Source organism: Rutidosis leptorrhynchoides, chromosome 9 (assembly GCF_046630445.1).
Source record: "Rutidosis leptorrhynchoides isolate AG116_Rl617_1_P2 chromosome 9, CSIRO_AGI_Rlap_v1, whole genome shotgun sequence".
Taxonomy (NCBI): domain Eukaryota; kingdom Viridiplantae; phylum Streptophyta; class Magnoliopsida; order Asterales; family Asteraceae; genus Rutidosis; species Rutidosis leptorrhynchoides.
In genome coordinates this window covers 364631562-364647047 of record NC_092341.1, presented here as the reverse complement: position 1 = coordinate 364647047, position 15486 = coordinate 364631562, and positions in this window count along the sequence as shown.

Sequence of the window (15486 nt, the reverse complement as noted above, 5' to 3'; positions counted from 1 at the left end):
GATGTAATAATTTAATGTAAGAACTTCACATGCTTTATTATTGTGTCCTGATCTCGATGTTTTTACTAATATATAAATAGGATTAAGGTATTGAAAGTAACTACAAAACTGATTTTAAGTGTAGACGTAACTTTTACATTTATACAACATAAAACTAAGGCTATATTATGTTTAGCAAACAATTTTTCGGAATTTTCTGGAAATCTTAACTTTTAACTTTGATGAAAAAGCTCGTAGATAATAAAAAGTTTCGTTTGATTAAAATAGTTATAAACTTTTTGTCGGGGAAACAGTCAAAAAATGATAAGCTAAATAGAATTAGCGTTTTAGAAAAAAAAAAACTCATTTTTTGTCATTTTACCTTCTATTTTAACAGTTTCAGCTACTCTGTCAATCACTTAAATACATTAAAAAAAAAAATCTAACTAACAGCTACCAGATATAAGCTATGAGCTATCAGCCACAAGCTACTAGCTAATTTGGCCAAACATACCCTAATCATGTTTAATTACAGTCAAGAAAGGGTCTTAATATAAGACGTACATTCATGTATCATGAGCCTTGTATGTAGTTCTCATATTTAAATATAAACAAGCAGGTGGCAGAACGTGCGTTGTGCATGCTTGGTTGAACACACACACACACACACACACACACATATATATATATATATATATATATATATATATATATATATATATTAGCTTTTTAGTTTGTATCAAAAAAGATCATAACTAATAAAAAAATTTATTTGGTTAAAAGGGTTTAAAACTTTTAGTTAGATAAAAAAAAAATAGAAAAGCTAATAGAAGTTTCTTTGTTTGCCGACAACGATGGTTACAGGTGTTATCGGGGATTTTTTTACCGGATATTCCGGGTGGGCGTGGTTGAAAATAAAGCTAGATAATTGGTAAGAAGAAACGAGTTTGATTCAGGTTCTTGTAAATAATCTGTGCATTTTGAAAATGATGATGGATTTTGTAAATAATTAGATCCGGATCGGCCCGCGCGATGCGGCATGGCCTTCCGGGTTGAATATTCATATTTAACGTAACGTTATGTATTCATAATTAAAACGCGTTGTTGCGGGTGTGTTTGGATACACGTGGTTAGTGCCTAGTATACCTAATGGTCTGCGCGTTTTTAACTCCAGGAAAATCACGTAAAAAAGGGAAATGAAACCATCGATATGTTGTAGTTAGTTTGGGGTGTTTATTATACGTGTATCAGTGTATGTATACGTATGAAACACATCCCGAAATATTTAGCATTTTTTTTTTTTTTGAAAAAATGTCAGTTTCGCGTGTAGTTAGTTGCGTTGTGTTCGTAAAATTATTTCAAGTTGAACGGTGTTGTCGGAAAAATTTAACGGGTGGCGAAGGTGAAGATATGTCCCGTTGAAAATTTAGGTGGAGTTTGATTTATTTTGTTAATTAAGTTAATGATTTTACAATTTAGATCCCCTGATTTGGGGGGTGGAAATAAAATTGTGTTTAAGTTCAAGGGTTATAATTTTTTTCTTTCCCAAATGTGGTTTGGGTGTTGTTTGCTGGGCAAAATGAAAAAGTTCTTCACTTCATTTAGTATGTTGGAAATAAAATTGTGTTTAAGTTCAGGGGTTATAATTTTTTTTTTTTCCCAAATATGATTTGGGTGTTGTTTGCTGGTCAAAATGACCAAGTTCTTCACTTCATTTAGTATATAAAATAAAATAATAATAATAATAAGAAGAAGAAGAAGAAGAGACCGGTAAGGATGGAGAGTAAAAAATTTAATCATCGCCAGTGTGACTTTAAGTTTTCAAACCATCGCCACTTTTACTGATGTGGCTTCAAGTAGCGTCAACACATCAATGAGACTTGCTTCCATGTGAACTATATTATCACAATTTAATACTTTTTGTAATCATAAATTTTTTCTGATCAAAATTAAAGTATACAGTGTTTTTTCGTACATTATGATACTCCGTATTATTTTTGTTGTCAATTTATGTAAACTTATGCTATGGAGTACGAAGTATTACTTTTTGAGTTATTTGTCATCAAGTATAATCACTTTAGTTTATAGTTTACCTAAAACACCTCTAATTTAGATATAGAGGGTATTCTCATTTTAGACCATTTCTAACTATCACTGTGATATCACGGGTAATTATGCATTTTTTGGTAAAAAAATGCAAACTGATTGTGATTTGACAGTGTCAGTTCTGACATTTTTATCCGTTGTGTCAGTTTTTTATGTAAGATGTTAGGTAGTGGTGATGTGGTAAAATCTAATTGAAAATTGGGTGGGAAAAAATATATTAATTAATAATAAAGAATATATATTTATTAAATTAAAAAAATCCGATTGGTTGAAGGAAAGTGACGGGTTTCAACATTTGGCGTGGGAAGTTCGACTGACGAAACTGATTGATGATCCGTTAGGCTTCGTCAGATTTCGTGAGTGTTGTTCATGTAATCTGACGAAAGGAAGAAACGCTCGGTTAGGTTTGGTCTTATATAGTTACTAGATTTATGAGCCTGTGCGTTGCACGGGTACTCATCCGAAAATTTTATATAGTATATTGCAAATGTATATATAAAATAACGATATTATATAGTTTTAGAGCACGTGCGTTGCACGGGTTGGTACCAAACAGTGCAAAAACCGTTACATACATCATTATAGTATGTACATAGCGATAATAATAAAAATTTATGAAAATATAAAAATAACCAATGACACCAATCATATATTACAACACCACACATTAATCTGTTACATAAAGTTTTAAAAAAAAACGCACCTAAAGTTTTAAAAACACTCCCAAAGTTATGAGCATGTGCGTTGCACGGAGACTCTTCGGCAAGCATTATCTCACAAAGTAACTTATAACAAAGTAACTTACACATCAAATGTTATGTCATTCTTTCTGCACTTATTCGACAAACATATTAAAGCATAGTATGACTGAGTAAATTCTTTTAAAAGTAAGCCGACCTGACATGCCTCATCTATAACTAACTAGTAATTCTCTGATTCAAGCTGCCTCCTCATTGCAATCATTAAACCACTGGCAAATGAGAGAGAAAACGTATATCATCATTATGTGACTCATGTAGGTCAAATCTGCAATTAGTACGCTCAATATTACATGAATTGTTCAAACCACTTCAATCAAATAATCAAACATAGCCCATGTTACTAATTTAGTTTTCAAACAAAATTAAATATGAGAGTAAATTAAGAAATGAACATAGTGAAATGATGGGTCATAAGTTCATACCAGTTTTGACCCACGTATAGCAAACGATATGCTAAGGAAGGAAAAAAAAAATGTTGCTTGAAATCACCACAAGAATAGAGTCCATTTAATTCTCTATTTCCACCCTACTTCAATATATAGTTAGAATGTGGAGAAGATGAAGTCACAAATATCTATAAGGCGTGTTAGATATTATATACACTGAGGTATATAAGTCAGGTGTTCATTTGCATTTGTAAATAACACTTGTAGTTCCTTAGTCTCTTACTTTTGGTAAATTAGTAAAAGAACTTCAATTGTTATTCCGGACTCAGGTGCTACTGCTTCATCAAACACTTTATCTTCTCATTATAGGTGCCTCTGCTTATCAGTAATTAACATACATATAACTTAGCATCCAATCCTTCTTTTCGCAACTTAACCCATGAAGGAATAACGTAGCATAGTAACTGATCCCAAATCACTCTAGTTAGCTTAGATTTGATATCAAATTGAGTGTCGATACAATCTAGTCAAGAAACACATCAACTGTATCGTTATACGGTTATAAAGACTGGGGAGCACTTAAAATACAGTTTTAGGTTCAAGCTTAGTCAAAATAGCTAAGTGTGGCTGAAATCAAATCAAATTATAAGCATCCTGAATTGTTTTTACAATGTTAATAGGTAAGCTTTAGGTGCAGGCTGAAATAGGTTTACGGTCTTTCAAGTTATTACATGACTCATACAAATAGTTAGTGAGAGTATTATTAACAAAAATACTGTATTTATATAATCATCTAGTTTTTACAACGACTCGATTAAAGGTTTAAAACAATAAAATACACCTTGGTGACCCACTTGTAAACTAAATATGTTTATTATACTTTGAGCCATTAAAGATTTAACATTATCTGAATTGACCATGCATAAGCATACGGGTAGAAATTGTGTAAGACCCAAATATTTATTGTACATAATGTATTTATGGTGTACGATGCGTGTATGAAGTGTACGTGTTGCTTGCTCGAACGCCGAAGGAAACTAGACGTTGTTTGAAGTGACAAGGTGTGTACGTATCTTTTCAACCCCAAATAAAGTTTGTGTTGATGTTTCAAAGCCTTACCATTGGAAAGGAAATCTTATTACGTTTCCAACGATATTTGATTCATCGAAAACGGAGCTACGGTCAAAAAGTTATGGTCAAAACAAGTTTCTGAAAACTGACCTGTAGGTTGGAGCGGCGCTCCACCTTTCGGTGCGACGCGCCGAACCCGTCTGATGCAATTTTCAGCCTTTTTTAAAGGTTTAAATGAAGGGTACTTTGGTCTTTTCACTTGGGGTCGGTTTGGGGTCATCAAAGCTGATCTAGAACTCCATTGGAGCTCATTTCTCACCCATACAAACACTCTAATCCACATATAGAGAGAGAGGAAGAGTTCTAGAGTGAGAGAGCTTGAATTGGAGAAGAAGGAGCTTGAATTGATCAAAGTCTCGGGTTTTAAAGTTGTTCACCTCGTTCCTAACTACGTTTTGGTTGTTGTGGTAAGTTCTAACTCCGAATTTCATTGTTTGATTTGATATTCAAAGTTAGGGTTTGAACTTAAATTATTAAGAAACCCATTTAAACTCATGAAGTGAGTTTAGTGATGCTAGTAATCGGGTTTATTGTTAGTGTTGGTGGATTTCGGGTTGGTGAACAAATTGGCCTTGATTAGGACTTGTAATTGGGTTTAATCACTAGGTTTAGTGATTATGGAAGTGTTGGAACACTTTTAGGTGTGTTTGGTTGACTAATTTTGACTAGAGTCAAAATTAGGGTTTGGTGATGATTATGACCCAATTGTCGATTTAATAAGGTTTATAAACTTAAAATGGATTATGTTGAAGTATAAAACCGGGTTAAATATGTTTTGGTGTCAAAACTTGTAATTGGTGAGATTTTGACTTTATGGGTCAAAATTAGGGTTTATGGGCGATTTTGAGAAAGATAGGTGTTTAACACTTGTGTTCGGGTTTAATTGGCATATTAGGACCATTCTCACTTGTGTTAGTGATAATTGGTTAGTTTGGGCACGGTTGTGCTTGGAAGTGCATTTGGGTCGAAATTGCACTAAGTGTTGTTTTGGATTGGTTTGTAAATCCACTCTAAGTGTGTTGATGTATTTGTGAAAATGGAATAGGTACTTTCCATTGACGAGTTGCGGATTATTCGGTGGCATTCTTCAAGGCGACAAGGTGAGTGTTAATATCCTATATGCATATGTATGTGTAGGATGGGTGCGGGTTGGGTGAAGTGGTTCTCGGTTATAGAGCTCACTTTACATATAGGTGGATTTGATGGACTTGTGTATAGGTCCAATTGGCACGGTTGTGCGTTTTGGTTGACCACCTTTGGCGAGGTGCACACTCTGTGTGTACGTTATCACATGGACGTGTGGTATGGATTATATAACCCCAATGGCGAAGGGTTAATATTGTGAGTGGAGTAATTATACATGTATGTATATGGTATATTTATTTGTAAGCTATGGTGTGACCCACGGAGCCGGGAATGCCATAGTGTGTGTGTGTGTGAATGTGCTATGATGTGAACCACGGTGCTGGTAGCATCATAGTGCATGTTTGAGATGTGAACCATGGAGCCGGTAGCATCGGAGTGTGAACCACGGAGCCGGTAGCACTATAAAATGAGGTGTGAACCACGGAGCCGGTAGCACCAAAGTGTGAACCACGGAGCCGGTAGCACTATAAAAGAGTATGACTCAAATGCGTAGTGACGTGAACCACAGAGCCGGTAGCGTCGTAGCATTGCGTACGGTGTGAACCACGGAGCCGGTAGCACCATGACGTGTTTATGGTTAACCATATAGTTGTTTACGTATATGTTGTGATGTATTGTGTTATGTTGTTGGATATTGTTAGCATGTTAAATATTGAATACGTATAATGTTGTATTGTCGTGATGTAGCTAACCCTCCGGGTGTAGCTTATTGGCATTGTTCACATCGTTGCTGGTGAACTTATATTTTGTTGATATATTTTTAGCTCGTTGCTTAGTGATCTTACGGTATGCTTAGACTAGCTTGCCTTTATGCTTGGATGCTCCGGTATGCGGTATTTGGTTTTGTGTGGCGTGTCCATTTTATGCATATATATGTATGTAGTATATTCTCACTCACTAAGCGTTAGCTTACCCTCTCGTTGTTTACCTTTTTATAGATTTGCATGGATTCGGTGGCTCGGGTAAGCGTGGGACTAGTGGACTCGCGTAGTTGCTTTAGAAGGCTTGCTTTTGGATTGATTAGGATTGGGTAGCGTATCCCCAATCGCCATGCTCGGCTTTATTTTGTGTTAAAAGTCGTGTGGTCGAAAACTTGAAATTGGTACTTAAAGGGTAATTTGGGCATATGTGAGCCCGGTGTCGTAAAACCTTTTTTTTATTCAGCGTAATTGGTTGGTTAACGGGTTGGGTTGTTACAAGTGGTATCAGAGCATGGTCTAAGGGATTTAGGTGACTTGAGATAGGTACCTAGACTTAGACTTTTGTGTGTGCTTAATTTGTTGCGGGACTTGTAGGATTACGGGTCGGAATAGGTTATAGTTAGTGCCTTGTTTGTAGGTGGACTAACGTTTATATTAGTAATGTGGATATTATTAATATACTTTTGTGTTGTGATAATAATTCTCGCGTGTGTTTATATCGCGTAGAATTTTGTTTGTGTTTGTTTATATCATCAAGCGAGGCGGTTGTTGTACTAACAAGTTGATACGGTGTGTATGCGTAATAAGGACTTGCAAACCTTATTACGGGTGCAAATCATGTCTAACAAGTGATGTACGACGAGTGTTTAGCAAGATGGGACGGTGTTGTGCGTGTGGTCTATACGTTCGTGATCTAATCGTTTGCATCCCTTAGAATGAAAACGGAAAATGGATGCGGAATGAGTGAGCCTATTCACGAAGGGAAGGATGATTTAACGTTAAAGATTGAGGCCGTGTTTGAGCAATATGTCTCGGTTTTCACCGGCAAAGTTAGGGAAGTAACCAAGGAGTTGGTCGAAGGACAAATGACGGAAATGGTCCGAGATCAAGTGACTAAAGTTGTAAATGAAGAGTTTGAAAAGAGGTTTCCCAAACCTCGAGGTAGCGATGATGAAGATATACTTGCAAGGTTAGGATTACATGGTGTCATGGTAAGAGGGCACGAAGTACGCCTGAAGGCGTCGGGAATGTGAAGAAGAAGAGTAAGAAGATTTACAAGCTCACGTGCTTTAAGTGTGGGGAACGAGGTCATTTGGCACAAGATTGTACGGTGGTGCCTTTAGGCTCAATCAGGTGTTTCATTTGCCGGATGGAGGGACACCGGAAGTCCGAGTGTTCCGAATCGCATGACGATCGGGTTAGGAGGTTAGAGCGCGAATACATGATGGGAAGTGGAGCACGGAAGCCCAACAGCGCTACATCAGGTACTTTTAGTACGAAATTATATGTTGTTCGTTTGTAATAACATGCGGTATGTGCGTAAGTCTTAGCTAAACTTTATTCTCCTTTGGAGATAATTCGTAGCGAGCGGGCGGTTTACGTTTATGGTTCCGGTTTGCTCTCAGTAGAGCGTATAAGTGGTGTGTTGTGCCTTGACTCTATGGTGCGAATCCTTGGGCGCTTAGGCATTTTGGTTGGTATCCGGTTGTTAAGCTCGTTCAAGTGAGACCCTTAAGGTCTCAATTGTGTTGTGCATATTATTGATATGGGTAACGTTCCTAATGGAAGTACCCTATAGTGACGTTGGATTGTCGGGCGAAGGGCGTAAGACTTGGTGCAACCGAGCATCCCTTAGTATTTGGGAAATGTATCTACCAAACCATGGAAATGGGTTTTGGTGTTCGGTCGTTAAGCGCGTGTTCGCTTTCGCGTTGAAGTTGATGAACCATGAGGTTCGTCGGGTGGATTGAAATTCTTGAAATCGAGTGTTGATCTCAATGTATGTTGGTAAAGGAGTCTACGTGACGTGACGTTAGGTGCCTTTTTATTCCTACTAGCGTGGTGTTCGACTCCGATTGTGTTGCGGTTACATTGTACTTAGGGTACCGAAGTGAAACCCTTAGGTTCATGAGTGATCCGGCGAAATCCGACAAACTAAAGCAATTGGATGATTGCGAGTGTATAGTTCGTGTAATTTGTGGTACACTTTTCGTTCAAAGTGTTTAAGGATAGGTTAGGATCCTTGGTATGCTCAAAGTTGAAACAAGACGTGGTGATGGGCCGTGTGAACCCAATTATTAGTAAAGTCTACCTTTGGTAGCATTGTGCGGGTGTACAAGATGCGGTCATGGAACGTAGTTCCAAGTGGGGGAGTTACACTCCCGCACGAGGTGGTTTTAGTGTGAGATTTCGGACAATGCTTTTGGTAGATCCGAAATTCATGTCGGGACCTAGATTTGGTTGATTTGTGGTGGAGTACAATTTCGGTAAAATTGTACCTACGATTTTGGATTTGAATTATCACCAAGGTAGTAATGTAGTAAATCTCGTTGAGAGATAATGGACGGGTATGGTGAGCAAGGTGAAATCCCTCGGTTAAGGGATGTGCGTATCGGATCCTCTTTTAGAGAATTATTGTTTTGTGCCTATGTTTGATACAGGCGGTTCTTGCTCGATTGTGTGAATGGTTAGTGGTATCCGTTAGGATTCACTATGGCGTAGCAGAGCGCAATGTTACGCTACTCGTTGTTCGAGGCCAAAAGGGATCGTGGATTGGTGGAGTATGACCTTCGGGGTCCGCTGACTTCATCATGTGCGACGATCGCTCCAAATCCATATGGACGAACACGTCATTCATTGATTTCATTGCGAGGTATTTGACCTCTATATGATACGTTTTATAAACATTGCATTCGTTTTGAAAAGGTATACCATAAATGAATATTTAAATTCAAAGTTTTCGACATCTGATGATTTCTACATATAGACAATCACCGTAAATAATGGTTTACAATAATACTTCCGTTGACAATGCAGTCAAATAGATACATGGTGATGATTTTGTGAATGCAAAGTTTTCTTGAGTAAAGCATGTATGACTCCATGCACATAGCTTGTATCACATATAAGCAAACAGCGAAAGACTTCTAGGGAACCTGAGAATAAACATGCTAAAAAGTGTCAACACAAAGGTTAGTGAGTTCATAGTTTTAATGTTTTGCATAATCTGTACATAAAGGTGGATCACAAGATTTCAGTTGTTTCATCCAGAAACGTTTATCAAAATATTCTACAAGATTGAGCACCCTGGTAACTAAGCTTTAACGTTATAATAAGTACCCATGTTTTAACATACATGTAACCAACATGTACAATACACGTAAACTAACGTGTACTAACCTCAAATAGCATACGTCTGTTTTATAGTTCAGGCTAGGGTTTCTATACCTGGAACAGACGGGGATGTCAAGCCCTAAGGATCCATATACAACTATTCGCGCCCACCAGTTCTTATAACCGGCAGTTACTAGTTACCAAAGCTAAGGAATTTTCAGTTTAAACTCAGTGTAGAATTTAGTATGTACTTGTATCCATTGCGTTTAAAATAAAGTGCATTTATTCTCAGCCCAAAAATATAGATTGCAAAAGCAATTAAAAAGGGAGCAAATGAAACTCACCTTAGCAGCATATAAAGTCGTTCACCAAAATGTGACCGAAACTCGGATTACCAAATAACCGTAGATCTCAACGTATCAATATTGTGATTCAATATTGAAGGAAAGTACGTAGACGCAACAGAGATGATGAACACTAGGTTTGACTAGCGAACAATACCCATGAACATTACCCATAACCTCCAAAGCTATAACCCATAATTTTTCTTAGCTCTATCCCGCTCATAAAATCCGTTTTGAAAATCACCCGAGCATAACTTCGTCGTAGTATTTTATGTATACTACTAATACTTAATTTGAATATTGCACTAGAATTATTACGGAATAAAAATATATGAAATAAATATATATGTACATATATGTGTGTGTTTCTGCAATCGATCGATCGATCGATATATATAGTTAGAAAATAATATTATAATAATAAAAGGAATCAAGCGTGTTTAATTATAATAATATAATAATATAATAAAGTAATAAAATAATAATATAATAATAAAAGGAATCGTACGTTTATAATTATAATAATATAATAATATAATAAAGTAATAATATAATAATAAAATAATAATATAATAATATAATAAAGTAGAATATAATAATAAAATCCAATCGATTAAGATTTTAAAAGTCGTATTTTTAAAATACTTCAGGGGTATTTTATGTAACTTATAATTAATAATTTCAATCATGTCGCTTTCATGTGAATAGTAAATTAATTAATTTCATTTCATTTACTATTCATATGAATAGTAAATAAATTAATTTCGATTCAACTATTTAAGCTACATGTTATTGTACGTTGTGCTTTACAAATTGTACATTTTTAATTTAACTTCGTTTCTTAAAAAAAATTACAAAAATTATATCATAAAAATAAAATGACTTAATACGTAAAATTTTTAATTTGAAAAGCATCGTTTAATAGTAAATTTTTATCATTTCATATATAAATATTATTCGCATGATTCCGTATATATTGAAAACTCTTATGTTTATATAATACATGTTATGACGTTCGTGAATCGTCGGACAAACAGGGTAATTGAATAGTTCAAGAATTTTGAGATTCAATTTTATAGACTTTGCTTATCGTGTCGGAAACGTTAAAGATTAAGTTTAAATTTGGTCAGAAATTTTCGGGTCATCACAGTACCTACCCGTTAAAGAAATTTCGTCCCGAAATTTGAGTTAGGTAGTCATGGCTAACAATAAAAATGTTTTCATAACGAATATGAGTTGATAAATAGAGTTTTATCACCGTTGAATAATATGAATAAAACAATCCAATTACTCGAAGCATATGAGAGAAGTTATCGTAATAGAGTGAAATGAAGAATAGAGATTCGTCTTAACTCTTGATGTAGTATCGATTGATTTCCGGAATTTAAGGAATAGAAAATCTTCATAATCTAAATAAGATTTGATTCTTTGGAAATTGCGGAAATTAGGATTTTCTTTGATTAAATGCGTAATCTGCCTCTATTGCTGTGTCTGATATTTCGCTATAAATTGAACACTTCCATTTTATTATTTTCATCACTCATGCATCTTCTTCCTCATTTCATACTTCCAAAGATTGTGAAATGTTTCATCCAGTTCTGATTCTTGATATACTCCTAACTTTCATATCTGTCATTCTTCTTTTTCATCTACCACCAGAGGAAGTTATTTTCTTCTACCACTACCATGGAGTTATAGTATTTTTCATTCTCCCGTGTCTTTATATTGCTATACTCATTGATATACACGGTTTGTAATATATGTGTTGTTGTCAGGCTTTATATTTTCCCTTATATTTAGGAGATCCATGCTTTCGTTTTTCCTTCCCGACTTCAAGTCAAGCGAATAATGATCCAGAATTTGTAGGTATGGAGTTTCGAATGATCATAATATACAAAGTAGAAAGGAAAGGTAATAGCACGATTTGATTTGTCAAATTACCAGAATACCTAGAAAAGACCGAATCATCAAGATAAATATTTTCTTGATATGTTTAGAGATTAAATAGAATGAAAGAGTTATGTAACATGGTTCATGATAAGGGTGAGATCTGTGAACCTTTATCACGTTCCATTAGAAACTTAGCATGACTTACTGTAATATAATCACGTTGATCAAGTGTCATTATATTATACTAACTCATGCTTCAGTTCCCAACATTACTTCAAAACATCCTTTTTTTTTTGAATTTTTCAGATTTTAGAAACTAAAATAGTTTCTTTTATGATGTAACACAGATAGTGCGAAGAGATGAATGATTTCCGATAAGAATAGGTATGAAGATATCTTCAGAAATATGGAGGATATTTATAATGGAAGATACGATGATATCTTAGAATATTTAAGATAAGATGATGATGAAGAATATTGTCAGCAAAGGTTTTAGAGTAAGGAGCAAGGTATTTGCTAAGGATTTCAGCAGACACTGAATCATTTGGATTCTTTGAAGGCAGGCTTAGTCTTTGTGATTTGTCCACAGCCTTCGTCATAGTTTGCTCAATTCGTTTTTCAGTTCCAAACCTTCTCTTTTTCTGTACTTTTCCAACACACTACTTTTTATCATCAAACCTTCCACTGTTAAAGTCGTTTACAGTTTTTGCTGCTTCATCAGCATTTTTCCAAAATTCAGAGAACTAGTTTCGCAGTTTGGGGTGTTTTTCAGAAACTTCACATTTGAAGTATGTAAGTCTAGAAGATAGACATTATATGTATATATATATATATATATATATATATATATATATATATATATATATATATATATATATATATAACTGTTGGCGTAGAATTGCTGCGAAATTCAAAATACTGATTGCTAATTCCTGGTGGTTGGTATGGCAATTATTGTTACAAGATGTGGATGAGTACATGATAGGGTTTCAATGAGTATAAGGATTTTTCGAAAGGTCAAGGATTAATAAAGTTGTTGGTAAATTTACTGCTAATGTGATGGAACATGAAAGGTTTCCCAGTAACAAGAACGTATATGTCAAGGTTATAATAAGGTTAATCTGAAAAGTCGAAGTTGACTGGTTGAAAGTGTGGTAAAAATGGATACTTTGAAAAGGGATTGCAATATTATTTTCAGTAATAACAATGCTAAAGGATCTTTCACATTTTTGAAGTCAAAGTATAGCTTTGAAAGATGTAGAGATCTAAGAATGATGTCACCCGTTAAATCTTGACTTGGATTCTGATCCGTCAATATCAGAATATGTAATTGAATTTGTATGAAAACGATTGTATATCGCTGTGAGCATAGTTAAAAAAAATTTTCAATCAAAGTTGAAGAATGTACAATATAACATATTAATTGTGAACTTATATATTTCCCGGGAATTACCTACCCGTTAAAGATTTCACAAGTAATATTTTGAACAAAAGAATTTTCATTACAGTCTTTATGAAAATATATGTATGTATATTTCTTCAGATGCAATACGGATTTAATGAGTTAATATCATATTAAGCTCATTTGATTTTCGGCTTGACTTAGAAATGATTAATCTCTAAAACACTAAAGATTACATAATCTTTGCGGAGTTTTTCACTAATGAAATCAACACTTCATTATTTATTCTTATTGATATTCCTCGGTGAAGGATGTTGGTGCTCGTGGAATTTTTGTGAACCTTACAAGGTACAGATGATGTTTTCTGGAAAGTTTCGAGTATATCGAAATTGAAAATGTAAAATCAATTATGTAATTGATTAATACACTTGGTTTATTATGAAATGGAATTCATTGGGTTGAAACAGAGATTGTAGTTAACAATGGTTAATTTGTTAAGGAAGGATGTACATCATTGCATATTAGTAATATGAACTAACCGAGTAGTACCTACTAGTTAAGATTCACATGTAATAGCTTAGTACGAAAAGATTTATTTTGATTTCAAAATTCATATATATTAAATATACATAAAATTTCTTCAGGGAAATGAGTTAATACTTCATCGGTTATTGTTGCTGGTATTTCTTGGTAACTATGGTGCGTATGACGTTGATGCTCGTGGAACAGATTGTGAAGTTGAGGTTTGCGATGCGGATATTGTTGGTGGTGGTAATGGTACTGTTGGTGTTGTTTTCGGTGGTACTGTTGATGCCGGTGATGCTGCTGGTGCTTGTAACCTTTGTACCATATTCTCCAAAGCCACTACCCGAGCGCGAAGCTCGTTGACTTCTTCTACTACACCGGGATGATTGGCGGTTCGGACGAGCGGATGAATAAGATTCAGAATTTGAGATAGTATATTATTGTGACGAGATACTCTGGAAATGAGAGAGAAAATGGTGTCTCGAATAGGTTCGCCGGTAAGTGCTTCAGGTTCTTTGCCAAGAGGGCAATGTGGTGGATGGAAGGGATCACCTTCTTCTTGTCTCCAATGATTAAGTAGACTATGAACCCATCCCCAATTCATCCAGAATAGGTGATGGCTGATTGGTTGATCCATTCTGGTTACACTATCTTCGGAGTTCAGGTGACTATCCATATCGGAATAGCTGTCGGAGTTTAAGGAATTTGAACTAGATACGAGATCCATCTTGTATAATTAGGGAGATAATTTTTGATATGAATTGGATTATAGAATTTAGTTTGGTATTCTTCAATACATAATTTACATATGTATATATAATACCAAATTCCATAAATCACGGAGAAATTTTCGGAAGATGTCAGGAAAAGGTTATAGTAATAGATACGCTAAGATATGAATTTTTGTCTATACATTATTTATGCAATAAATGCAGAAAAACGTGTCTAGACTTAAGAATGATAAGCATGTAACTTCCAACAAGAAATGATAAGCAAAACTTTTAACATGCAGACACGGTCGAAGTCCAGACTTACTAATGCATCTTAACAACTATCAGTTAGACATACTCATGCAAGACCTGGTTCGCTAGGACCAACGCTCTGATACCAACTGTGACGATCGCTCCAAATCCATATGGACGAACACGTCATTCATTGATTTCATTGCGAGGTATTTGACCTCTATATGATAGGTTTTATAAACATTGCATTCATTTTGAAAAGGTATACCATAAATGAATATTTAAATTCAAAGTTTTCGACATCTGATGATTTCTACATATAGACAATCACCGTAAATAATGGTTTACAATAATACTTCCGTTGACAATGCAGTCAAATAGATACATGGTGATGATTTTGTGAATGCAACGTTTTCTTGAGTAAAGCATGTATGACTCCATGCACATAGCTTGTATCACATACAAGCAAACAGCGGAAGACTTCTAGGGAACCTGAGAATAAACATGCTAAAAAGTGTCAACACAAAGGTTGGTGAGTTCATAGTTTTAATGTTTTGCATAATCTGTACATAAAGGTGGATCACAAGATTTCAGTTGTTTCATCCAGAAACGTTTATCAAAATATTCTACAAGATTGAGCACCCTGGTAACTAAGCTTTAACGTTATAATAAGTACCCATGTTTTAACATACATGTAACCAACATGTACAATACACGCAAACTAACGTGTACTAACCTCAAATAGCATACGTCTGTTTTATAGTTCAGGCTAGGGTTTCTATACCTGGAACAGACGGGGATGTCAAGCCCTAAGGATCCA